Here is a 12521-nt window from a genome sequence, read left to right as displayed (position 1 = left end):
CTCTTGTTTTGTTTTCTTAAAACATAAAGATGTTAGTTATTACACAACACTGTGCTGCGTTACAGCTGCTGGATGTTGTACCTTAATGTACCAGCAGGGGGCAGTGTTGTCTCAGCATTAATGTGAATGAGTGAGAGTTTCCATCCGACATGTTTTTTTAACCTTAATTTACTGAGGAGAGTTTCACTGAGACGAAGCGCCTCCTCTGCACTTGATGGAGGAAGTTCCTTCATTTTTCTACTCGAGTAAAAGTGACAATATGACAGTAAAATAAAAGATATTTAAGTTTCATGATCAGAAAGGTTCAGTAATTTACTGGAACAGCTGCTCGCTGTAGTTTTTAATCAAACAAACAAAAGGAGATAGTGCATCTGTTGGGATCTATTTTCAGCGGCGGATGAATCCACAGTCGGTGCTCTTGTGCCTTAATTCTCAAACTATGGTCGTTTTGTGGTACTGTGGTACATTTAAAAACACAATACTAAAATACTGCAGAATTTCAAATTGAAATACTGAAACTTTAATGTAATTTAAAGAAAGTTTTGTCTTTTCTGTGAAGTTTTAGTTTCAGCCTGCTGCCTGGTCACATGGATGCACGTTGCGTGCACATAGTGTACGTCACGCACAATTAATTTACCACTAAAGTGAATGAAATGACAACACAGAAGCTGAACCGTTCACAACACTCGCTAACATTAGCAGAAAATGGTGCAAAACAGTGACAGATGTGACTCGGCGTCAGTCATAATGGTGGGACTTGCAGAGCCTCATGTATTCAGAGGTGATACATGATGTAAGAGGTTTGAGAAATACTGATCTAGGAGTGTTTGTGACAGCAGGGCGGTGTGTGTATCACTATAGACTACAGTGTGTGTTCATGGTGATGAGAACGTGTCACAAGTCTGATCCATCAGCGACCCTCACTGTTCTTCTCTGGTGTTGATAAAAAACTCCACCATGCTTCAGGACAAACCTCCAGATCCGGCCCTCCACAGATGGAGACTGAAGTTTACATCTGTGGTTTATTTACATACACATGCATTCAGGCCGGAGCGTAAACACAGGAACATGTAAACAGGTGGCGACTAAAAACAGCGACCTGAGCTCTGATGATGGAGCTGTGTTCGCTCTGCAGGAACGTGGTGCAGTGTTTACGTGGGGAAATGAGGCTGTGGGTGGAGGGTCCTGATTGGTGGTTTGTGGCCGGGAGACAACAACTGGTCCAATCATAGTTCAATACACATCTGTAAACCACAGCCACAGGACAGAGAGGCTCAGCAACACTCAGAGTTCAGCTCCTTAAAGCTGCTTTCATCGAGTTTTGGAGAAAACTGAATTAGCAACTGATTGCTAACAGTTTCTGCTGAGGTAGCTGGGGACTCGTTTTAAAACGTAAAAACAACTAAAAAAACATCAAATGTTGGTATTATACGTGTCCACAGAGCACAGGTACGTTACAGTTGTGTGTTTAATATCCAGAGGAGTCAACAGTCCTCACAGCCTGTCGTCCAGCAGAAGTTCAGATACTTAATAAGATAGTTGATTGTTGAGTCTCATTCCCAGGACGTCAAACGTCACATGTTGGGTTGGTAAAGCGTCCCGAGCAGCAACAAAGTGAGAAAATAAGAAACTCTCTGCAGATACGAGACACTAACACGCCTTTTCTCCCCATTCCAGCCTCCCTCTCTGTCTGTTCACGTCTTCTTACGTCTTTGTTTCGTCTCGCTGCGTCTGCCATGCGTGATGTGCTCTGATAGGTCGACGTCTTGTGATGTTGGGAAATAAAAATAATCCATAATTCACCTCAAATGCATCAAACTAAAGTAACGAGGCTGTTTTGAAGCTGTGAGGAGGAGAAAGTTCAGATGTTTGTGTTCAGATGTAGAGAGGGAAAGTCTCAGAGATACTCAGGTACAGGACAGATACCTGAAACGTACTGAAGTACAGTACAGATACCTGAAACATGGACTGAAGTACAGTACAGATACCTGATAATCAGGATTGTGAGAGTTCTTGTCTTTGTTGTTAAACAACCAACATTTCTGATGAAAATGATTTAAAGTATTATATCTTTCACTGTTTATATCTTCTGTTGAATTCATCTGAAACGTTCACTGATGTCATATTTTGCAGCTCGGATCCACATCATCATCTTGTGGTTTTCCATTTAACCAATATCAGCTGTGTCGCGGTCCTGGCCGGTAAGAACCGTCCTGACAGCTGCCAAACACAACACTCCTCCTGGCTTCGCTCGCCGTGTGTTACAGGAAACTGGTGGGTGGATTTTCTGAGGCCGACAGGAGAAAACTGTGTTGCTTCACGTCGTGTTTGGTCAGACTATACTGAGCTCTTGGCTTTAATAGAAGGAAGAAACTGCATGACTGTGGGCTGGAAGTGTTTATGTTGAAGCGGCTGCTCTCTGCACACCTTAATGTGCTGAGTGTGCTCATTACAGTTTGGTCAATAACACCGGAGTGTGCTGCAGGGATAGAGGGTCCTTCTGTAGCAAGATTCAAACCAGCAAAATACACAACCGGCCAACAAACTTTGGCTAAAGGACAAACGTTAGGAGCTCCAGTGTTTACTGGTGAGTGGTTCAGGGTGTTCGCTGGTGTATTTACTCAGTCGTCAGGTTTATGCTCCTTCCTGACTGTCAGGCTCCAAAAATCTGTGTAGGAAACCATCTTCGTGTGGTTCGTCCAGTCTTTGTAGGCTTCAACTCACCTTCAGAGTTGCTTGTCAAACTTACTCAATGCAATACTACAAAACTATGTTCTGTAAAATGGGCTCATGTCAAACACAACACCAATAAACCACGTAGTTAAAGGAGCAATTTGTAAAATACGACCAGAAGTTAGTTTAAAACAAACAAACAAAAGGAAAACTGAACTAACTTCATCAGCAGTGTTGATGTTCTGTCAAAGACGTCTCTGTTCTGTTACAGAGACGTCTACTGAAGTTAGCATGCTAACCAGCTAGCTCCTAACAGCACTCTGTAGCTCCAGAGGTGATAGTCTGATAGCCCATAGTTTCAGCTGTGAGATGAAAAAGCAGCCAGACTTCTACTATGAACTCACAAAATGTCAAGACAGGAAATATTTCTGTCCGACAGAAGACGCTCAGTCATGGGTCAAACATATTTCCTCCGTTTTCCTGTGATTTTATTTGTTTTCTCGAGATCCCGAGAAAACAAACTCTGTGTCATTATCACGAGATAAGAAATGTTCTTTTCCTGAGATAACGACGAAAGCTATCATGAGGAAACGACTTCAAAAGATTCATAAGAAGTAGACCATTACACACTCTGCTGTGAGTGGGTGGAAGTTTCAGAGCAAACCACATGAACTTTTAATGATTTTTTGCAGTTATAATGGATCCTCCCTAATCTGACTGATCGAATAAACATGAAGCTGTGAGGACTAAGAGGGAAGGACCTTTTGTTTTCTTGTCATAAAAGATTCATTTATCTTTCTTGAGATCTCAAAAAAAGTATCTTGTTATGTGTGTATGGAGTTACAACATTTGTTATCCTGTGATAATGAAATAAACAACTCATGATCTTGAGAGAACAATTAAATTGAACTTGTTATCATGTGAAAACGGAGGAAATATGTTCGACCCATGACCGTTTAGGACTTCTGACTGAACTAAGACGAGCTTAATCGCCTCATTGACTCATCGTAAAACACACTTCATTCAAACTGGACAAACTGAGTCAAAGTCACCAGAACAGTGTTGGTTTGTCTCCACAGTCGCCTCTGGTTCGGTCCGAATAAATCCTGAGTTCAGTCTCAGTCTGGTATACAGAAGTCTTTACTGGGAGGCTGGTCTACTGGCTCCAAACCCATGAGCTAATTAGCTAATGGTAGCTAGCTACAGCCCAGCATAGCTAGCAAAGTACAGCAGTTGTCGGTTACTTTGCTCTTTAGTGTGTTTTTGACAAGCTGTCACAGGAAGAAAGATTTGTGTGTCATCAGCGTAAAAACATTATAATTCATGTTTTATTTTCAGAAGACGTGACAAAACGTCCGAGTGTTGACCCCTGTGGAACAACATATTTCACCTTTCACTTGAAGATAACAGTATTATGATAAACAAGACGATGTGAGTGGAAGTGCCAACAACGAGAAGGTTCAGAAGAACATGAAGACGTGTTGTTAACACGTCCACGTCCTGAGCTAAAGAAAGAAGATTTAAGCAGACTATGAGCTCATCTTTCATCTCTCCAACTCTGTAAGCTCTAATTAACTTGAAAACCAACCAAACTGACTCTAACTGAACATAACATCAGCTGTTCAACCTCAGTCCGTCCACACGTCTGTCTCGTGGTGTAATGACAGCAGCCCACTCAGATATGAGCTCATATGAGTAAATGTCTGACTCTGTTCCACTGACATCACCCGAGCTATCATCTCTAATACCGTCTGTTTTATTAACATGACCAGTCAATTATTTTATACGAATAACAAGCCTGAAGCCTGCGAGAGGCCACCAGTGACTGAAGGTATCATCACAGTCGACAGCAGGAAGTTTCTGATGGTTCAGACGAGCTCCCCCTGAGTGACGGTCGAGGAAAAAGAGTTTATCCCCTCAGGAGCATGAATGTGTTCAGCAAACCTCATGATAGTCTGTAGATGACAAAGGAGACATTTTGTCCTAAAGGTGGCACCAGAGGAAAGCTCAAGGATTGTCCAAAATGGTTCATCCTCTGGGGAGTATGATTGTGTCAATGCTAATGTTGGTATTTGTTGTGGCTGCTCTTATCAATTAGGAATCGATCAATGTAAAAAGATCCACTCCCACCGAGTATCATCACTGACCTCCAGAGGCGAGTCACCCGGAAGTCCATTCGTTCCGACAGGAATCTCTGTGATATTTAGGGTTAGGGTAATATATGTAATATTTCAGTCCGCAGTAAAAAATGTAACTTTTGCGTAGGATTTCTGAGAGACCGTACGACAGTGTGCTAGCTCTGCTAACAGGCTGCTAACTAGCTAACAATATTGGCCCTGTTCTTTCACACGTGGCTAAACAGGATGTTTCTATCCATCGTAAAGAAATGCATTATCTTGCGTTGGACACTTGGGTCGTTATTATCCCCATATTCTCGGATATACAGGCACCAGTCGCACCCCAGTAGATTTTCAAAATAAAATACCCTGTGCCGACTCGGACTGTACAGCACAACAAAGTCAGAAATATTAACAACAAACAGACTTAAAACAGACAAATAATGACGAGCTCAGTGGAATCAAGCTGTTACTCTGCAGAGCATTTTAGTGTCTTTCAGCTCATTGTTTTGGTTTTACAACAGGCAGCTTCTTTAACTCTTTGGTTCGATCTCACTTATCTCATCAGCGCTGTGGGCACCATTAAATCTGGACCTCGATCACTTTCACCACATGCTACTCTTTGAGCGTAATCACATCCGTGTGATACGTCCAGCGCTGCGTTTATCAGGATGAGCTCCACCTCCCACATCACCAGCTGCATATCCTTGATCATAAATCCCTTTCGGCCTGCCAGCACTTTATAAATAACTGGTCGGCCTCTGGACTCCCTGTGAGGCTGTTTGACTGGATACCTGCAGACTCAACACTCCCAGGAAGCTCTGCTGAATCCTGAGCAACCAGCGAAGAAGTGAGATTAAATGTTAATAACAGATGAAACTTCAGTTTGGACTTTTACTTTGTGTGTGGGTGTTTTTATGGCCGTATTCTTTATGTGGGTGGGTGTGGATGTGTATGGGCGTGTGTGTGTGTGTGTGTGTGTGTGTGTGTGTGTGTGTGTGTCTGTGTGTCTGTGTGTCTGTGTGTGTGTGGGATGTGGCTTTCTGAGCTCAATGAGGAAACATTTTCTTCAGGCCAAATAAAGCTGCCCATGTAAAGTCCACATTCCTGAGTTTGTGGTGTTTCTGTCTCAAACTCTCTCTCTCTCTTTCTTTTATGGAGGGAGGAGGGTGTGTTTGTGTGCGTGTGTGTGTGTGTGTGTGTGTGTGTGTGTGTGTGTGTGTTCGACTTTTAAAGCTCTGCACAAGACTATTATCTAATTTCACACACTTTCTGCGTAGCCTCTATCTGCACATATTAAAGTACTTTGCTGTGTACTTATAGCGGTTGTTTAGATTATCATACACGTAGCAGCTGTGTTGTGAATGAAAATCAGTCACCGCTGGGAGAAACTCCTACAGATAAGTCCTCATTAGCTCCACCAGTGTTGGCAGCAGGTTTGGAAAGTAATTAAGTGCCCGAGTATAAACTGGAGCAGTCGTGGCCTCTTGTCACGTTTCAGACGTCTGTGAGCTGTTTGTTCTTCAGCCTCTGAACTGCTCCGATATCTTCATTTAACTGCTCAACGCCCAAAGAGGTCAGATTATCCAAAAAAGTCAAAGATTAGAGAAAAGGACCGAATCTAAAAACAGAACTTTAAGAGCTTTCTTCTTTCCTCTCCCATCAGCCATGTGTCGACCCCTCAGATGGATCCGGTGCCCCTTTAGACGGGCCCGACCCAAATGTTGTGAACCTCTGGACTGAACTGTCTCACTGTATATAAAGTAGGTCAAAGTGTTTCCACCTGCAGCGACACGTCGCTCTGACAGAGATGATTCAGGATGAACAATCTAACACTCACCAAGAATCAGCCACAGACATCTACTGCAAGACATGTACTTCTACTGCATGAAGCCGATAATACTTGAGTACTTTTACTGCATGAGGCTGATAATACTTGTTTGCTTTTACTGCATGAAGCTGATAATACTTGAGTACTTTTACTGCATGAGGCTGATAATACTTGTTTGCTTTTACTGCAAAGCTGATAATCGTGTACTTTACCCACACTAAGTGAAGTAATCTGTGTACTCTGTGTCTGTCAGCAGCGTTGAGGATGCAAACGTCTCGGTGAAGCCTTCGACCCGCCCTCGAGCCGCCCAAACCTCCGAGCAGCTCCACAACAATCTGCTGCGGCCTCGATGACCTCAGGGGGACGAACCACACACACAAACATGTGTGTGTGCACACGTTTACGACTGAATTACAGGCGTATGAGCAGCGAAAGACCACACAGGACGTTATCAGGGTATAAAACTCTCCGCTTGATTTGAAGCAGCTCTGTAAATACACACTATCTGTCACACACATGCAGCCTCGCAGAGCATCGTGACGCTGCCCGGCCCTGAGCACACACTCTGTCATTAGACAGCAGCTCTGAGGGGTTCAGCAGCTCCACTAAATTACACACTTTCCTCAGTGAACCTCAGAAAGCCTTCAGGATGTTCCTGTTCAGAGACACACAGAGGACTCAGCTCAGATGTGGTTCGGCCTTCGAGGTCACTTCAACTGTGTTTCGCATAAATGTGGACAAGGAAAAGAAATTCAAAGCACAACAGACTCTCCAAGAGCGACTGAGACGGAGAGCAACAGGATCAGAGACTGAACACAGTCACTGTCAACGACAACAGAGACTCTCTGCATTAATGGTCCTCGTACCATAAATATCAAACCCACTTCTGATCCCAAATCAAACTTTGAGCTTCAGGTGAAACCTCTGGTTTGGTTCTCCTCTGTAGTTCCTCCTTAAAGGGACAGTTCATCTAAAAAAGGAAAACCTAGTCATCGTCTCCTCCCCCCATGCTGATGAAAGTCAGGTGAAGTCTCGTAGTTCACAAAACATTTCTGGAGCTTCACAGTAAAACAGAGTTGCAGCATTCTGCTGAACACCTGAAGCAGCTGGAGACTTGATTTAACATCAGATGTCTCCATACAGCTCGTCTGCTGTGATCACAGAGATCACAACCTGATCTCAAACGACAAAAAAAGCAAACTGAAAATATAAAATGTTCACAGGCGAGTCATCATGTGAAGGAACAAATCATCGAGACAGTGACTCGAGTCGACTTGAGTCCACGTCTCTGTTAACTTGTGAACCCTGACCTGCAGCATCAGACTCTCTTCTGTAAAAAATGATGTTTGAGGCCTGGTGGTGGCGCTAGATGAAGGTCAGGGCGTTCACTGCATTCCTCAGAAATGATGCTCTGAAGACGAGGAGAGTAAACGCTCTGAATGTTATCAGTGATCTGGCTGTTAGCTGATGACACATGGAGGTCAGACTGACACACCGACAGTCATCGTCGTGTTGAAGTGGAAAAATCTGTTCAGCTCAAACTAATAACTTTTATAAACACATTTATGATCCGATGGGCCAGTCAGGTCGGTCAGTGAGTCCTCCATCTGCTCCAGACTTTGGACCGAAGCCACGAATATAAATCTTCTTTTGTTCTGACAGAAAGGAGACTTTAGGAACACGTGGATCATATTAGTATCAACAGGAGGCTGAACATTTAAAGCTGAGTCAATATTTTCACTGGACTGTTCAGTTAATGTTCAGAGACGTTATTAAAACTCTCTGCGGTGAAACACCGGAGGATCACAATGTGCTGCTGTCCACGAGCTGGAGGATGTGGCTTTGACTCATGCTGGACTTATAAAAATATAAAGTGTGGCTGTTTTTCAACAAACTGTATTGTCTTTATATTTATGTGGTTACAATATTTTGTAGTTTTAAAGGTTTTACTGTCGTAACGTTTCTGCACCTGGTGGACAGGAAATATAGAGGAGGGGAAGGGACAGAGCAATGTTACACTGAGGAGTATTATTATTATTATTATTATCATTATTATCATTATTATTATTATTATTATTATCATCATCATTATTATTATTATTATTATTATTATTATTATTATTATTATCATTATCATTATTATTATTATTATTATTATTATTATTATTATCATTATTATTACTGCAAGATAATGAAGAACCTCTGATGGAGAATATAAAGTTTCATCATGTAGTTAAAGTATCAGCAGAAAAAGTACTCAAGTATTATCAGCTTCATCGAGTAAAAGTACTCAAGTATTATCAGCTTCATGCAGTAAAAGTACTCAAGTACAGTCAGCTTCATGTAGTAAAAGTACTCAAGTATTATCAGCTTCATCTAGCAAAAGTACTCAAGTATTATCAGCTTCATCTAGCAAAAGTACTCAAGTATTATCAGCTTCATGCAGTAAAAGTACACAAGTACAGTCAGCTTCATGTAGTAAAAGTACACAAGTATTATCAGCTTCCTGCAGTACTACAGCTGTAGAGTAGTACAGTAATATTAGTTTTCTTGCTGTAAGCCGACCTGGAGAAACGAGCCCTGCAGCAGCAGCAGGATCTCCATCTTCAGAGTCTGAGTGTCCAGACTGACGTGATATAAACCTGCACGTCGTGTCGCTGATCGTTGTGTAATAACAATCAGACAAACAGAACGCAGTCGTCATTTAAAGTCTGTAAAGACGCAACATGACTCCTTTTTATTTTGAGCTCCTCATTTGTCTGAATGGATCTAATTTACTCCAGGAAACGAGGTAATAATCATTGTTTGCGCGGCGCTCGGTTCGTTCTGCACCACTCTGGCTCATTTGTTACAGACCGGACTGTGATGTGATGAATGAAGCCCGAGCTGTTATTTCCTGTTTGGGTCAATTAGGCTCTGAAGCATTTCCAGCATCCATTATACGTCCATCCATTGTGCTGCAGGCCTTTAGACTCACGGCTGCTTGTTTGTCTTAGTCTATACACAGTAGATATATATATATACACAGTATATACATTGTGTTGGACTGTTTATCTGTGAGTCAGAGCCAAACTGGGCTCATTCAAAATAAACAGAGAAAGAACAAGAACATTTCACCGTGTTGCTCTGTGGGCTGCTGTGAATGTACGGTGGCCCTGAGAGTTCACACCGCAACTTAAAGGAGCACCGAGAGAAGAAATTCAAACATTTACAATATTAGTGAGGTAATAATACAAACTTTGTTCCAGCAGTGAACAAACAAGCTGCTCTCAGAGGAAAATAAGGTCCCAGAACACTGTTTGAAGCTAGAAAGGTGGCAGGGTCCGCCACATATAAACAAAGTAAAACAGGATAAAGTGTGTCGTCCTTTAAGGTCAGTTTGTTTATTCAGCTTATTCAGTCATGAAGACAAAGAGAGCTTGTTGAGCTACCAGAGCTTCACTACACCGAACAGAGACTCATCTACGCACCAGCAATAGAAAACCTGCACAGTAATTGTGCAGTAAGACTCTCAGTGGTGGAGACGTTTAAGTCATGTGACCGTGATGTCGTCTGTTTGTAGCCTAGCATTAGCTTTTTACTGCTAGAGATGTAATTTACACTTCAGACATCACAAAGTGGAGTTCATCTGTGGAGATTATCACGATGAACAGAACCTGGAAGGATCAGAAACTTGTGTTTGACACACAGATTATTTTCTGCAATAATCCAGAATCCATTTCAATAATCCGACAGAGGGAACCAGCGTGATGCTAACTTCATCCCTCCAGCTCTGTATTCATACCTGAGACAACCTGTACCTGTAGTCTCATTTAGCCACTTCTTAGCAACCGACGTTTATAAGTATTTTATGCCGTAGAACAAAACGTGAATATCTTCAGCCTGCGGCAACAACACACCTTATTTCAGACATTTAACCGAAAACAATTAAAAAACTGACAGACTTTGAGACGAAGGAACCGGACGTGCAGAAACTGATGTCTGGGTTTCAGGACTGCAGACTACACCGCTCTGTATCTAATCTGGGTCATTTTAACTGTTTTTTCTGTGTGTAGTTTAGAAAGTTACAACAGAACTTGAATCATAAAATCGTGTGTTGCACAATAACAAATGAATCGTAACATCTTTCTTGAACTCTGAGTTTTCTCAGCTTCTACCTGTCTGATCTGATGCAGTGATCCGTCCTGCAGTCGTCCCTCTGCAGATCAGATCACAGCTGTGTTCAGTCATTATTTTGGACATTCCCTCTCAAGCAGATGTGTGTGTGTGTGTGTGTGTGTGTGTGTGTGTGTGTGTGTGTGTGTGTGTGTGTGTGTGTGTGTGTGTGTGTGTGTTGGTGAGCCACAGCAGCAGCCCCAGCCCCAGCCCAGCGCTAACTACTGACCCTGTTAAACCACAGTCAGACCAGTCTGGACCCACCCAAACCTGGATCCGGAGCCAAACCCCAGACTCTGGACAGAGCGGAGCGGAGCCAGGACGAGCCGGGCCAGTAAAAAGCACATTCCTCTTCACCAGAACCAACCTCAAGACTCTTTCTGACCTCCTACAGCAGCAAACACAGGTGCTCTTCTCATCACACTCCCCCAGCACAGCAGGCTCGTGCAGGACGGCCGATGTTTGAGGCGGCGTCAGAAGTTAAACTCGCGTCGATGCAGTTTTATGTTACAGCGTTCAGATAAGCGAAGGATCAGTAGATGTAGAAGTGTGTGTTCGGTGGAGGAATCGCACAACAATACACTCTCTGTGTCCGCCGTCTGCTCACAACTCACCCAGAGACAAACACTCACAGTCTTTGTTCACAGCCTGACACTCTCAAACACACATTATGCCAATCTGCCAATGAATTCACAATGGAGTCCATCTGTGTGTGTGTGTGTGTGTGTGTGTGTGTGTGTGTGTGTGTGTGCTGGGCGGTGATGTAACCAGGGTTAGTCTAAACAGCTGATTATGATCACAGGAAAGTGATACAGAAACTTTCTCCACATGCTCGCCTGGTTTTCAGCTCACACAGATTTCAGTTCTGTGGTTTTATCGTTGTTACGTTATTTAACGAGTTATTAACGAGTGTTTGTGTGTTTTTATCAGTACATTTACTCAAGTACTGTCTTAGAGGAGCTACAAATGTGAGGTACTTTTTCTTTTCATGCCACTTTCTAAGAACCAGGACAGAGTTTTACTTCACCACATTAATCTGTAATTTCACAGTAAATTACTGGCTAATGATGCAGTAATTGTGTTTCTACAGTTCCACAGACACCATTTTACTGTGAAAATACAGTATTTATATGTAAAATAACATTGATAATAATACAATAATATTACAATAATATTTACAGTAGTATTACAGCAGTGTACTGTGTTTTCATGTTAACAGCCATATTGCTTGTTAGCATGTTCACCTTATTGGACCCCTTGTAGGCCTGTTAGCATGTTAGCCTGTTAGCTCTGGTCTTACAGGTGCTATGAGTACTTTTACTTAAGTAACTGTAAATACCCTACAGGTGAGTTAAACATGGTGTTTGTCTGTTACATGAAAACACTTATTTTTGTAGTTTTTGGAGTACTTAGTTACTTTCCCCACTGGTTTTTAGCGTGCTATTAGTACTTTTAGTAAGTAATCAGATTACTTCTTCCATTGATGTAAATACCCTTCTGTTATAAGTTCAGTATAACAGATGAATCTTGAAGTTACAGTACTTTTTAGGGTTTTTCCTCCACTGGTGTGTACAGAGTGTACTTTTACTTCTAACACCAGTGTGAATACTGAATGTTGTTACATAAAAACACTTATTTTTGTAGTTGCAGTACTTACTTACTTCCCCCACAGTTTATTTTTTACGGTATGCTGTGAGTACTTTTACTCAAGTACAGGACGTGATTACCTCCTAATCCCTGACCAA

The sequence above is a fragment of the Pagrus major genome, chromosome 12, assembly GCF_040436345.1.
Source record: "Pagrus major chromosome 12, Pma_NU_1.0".
Taxonomy (NCBI): Eukaryota; Metazoa; Chordata; class Actinopteri; order Spariformes; family Sparidae; genus Pagrus; species Pagrus major.
Note: the sequence above shows the minus strand (reverse complement) of the source record.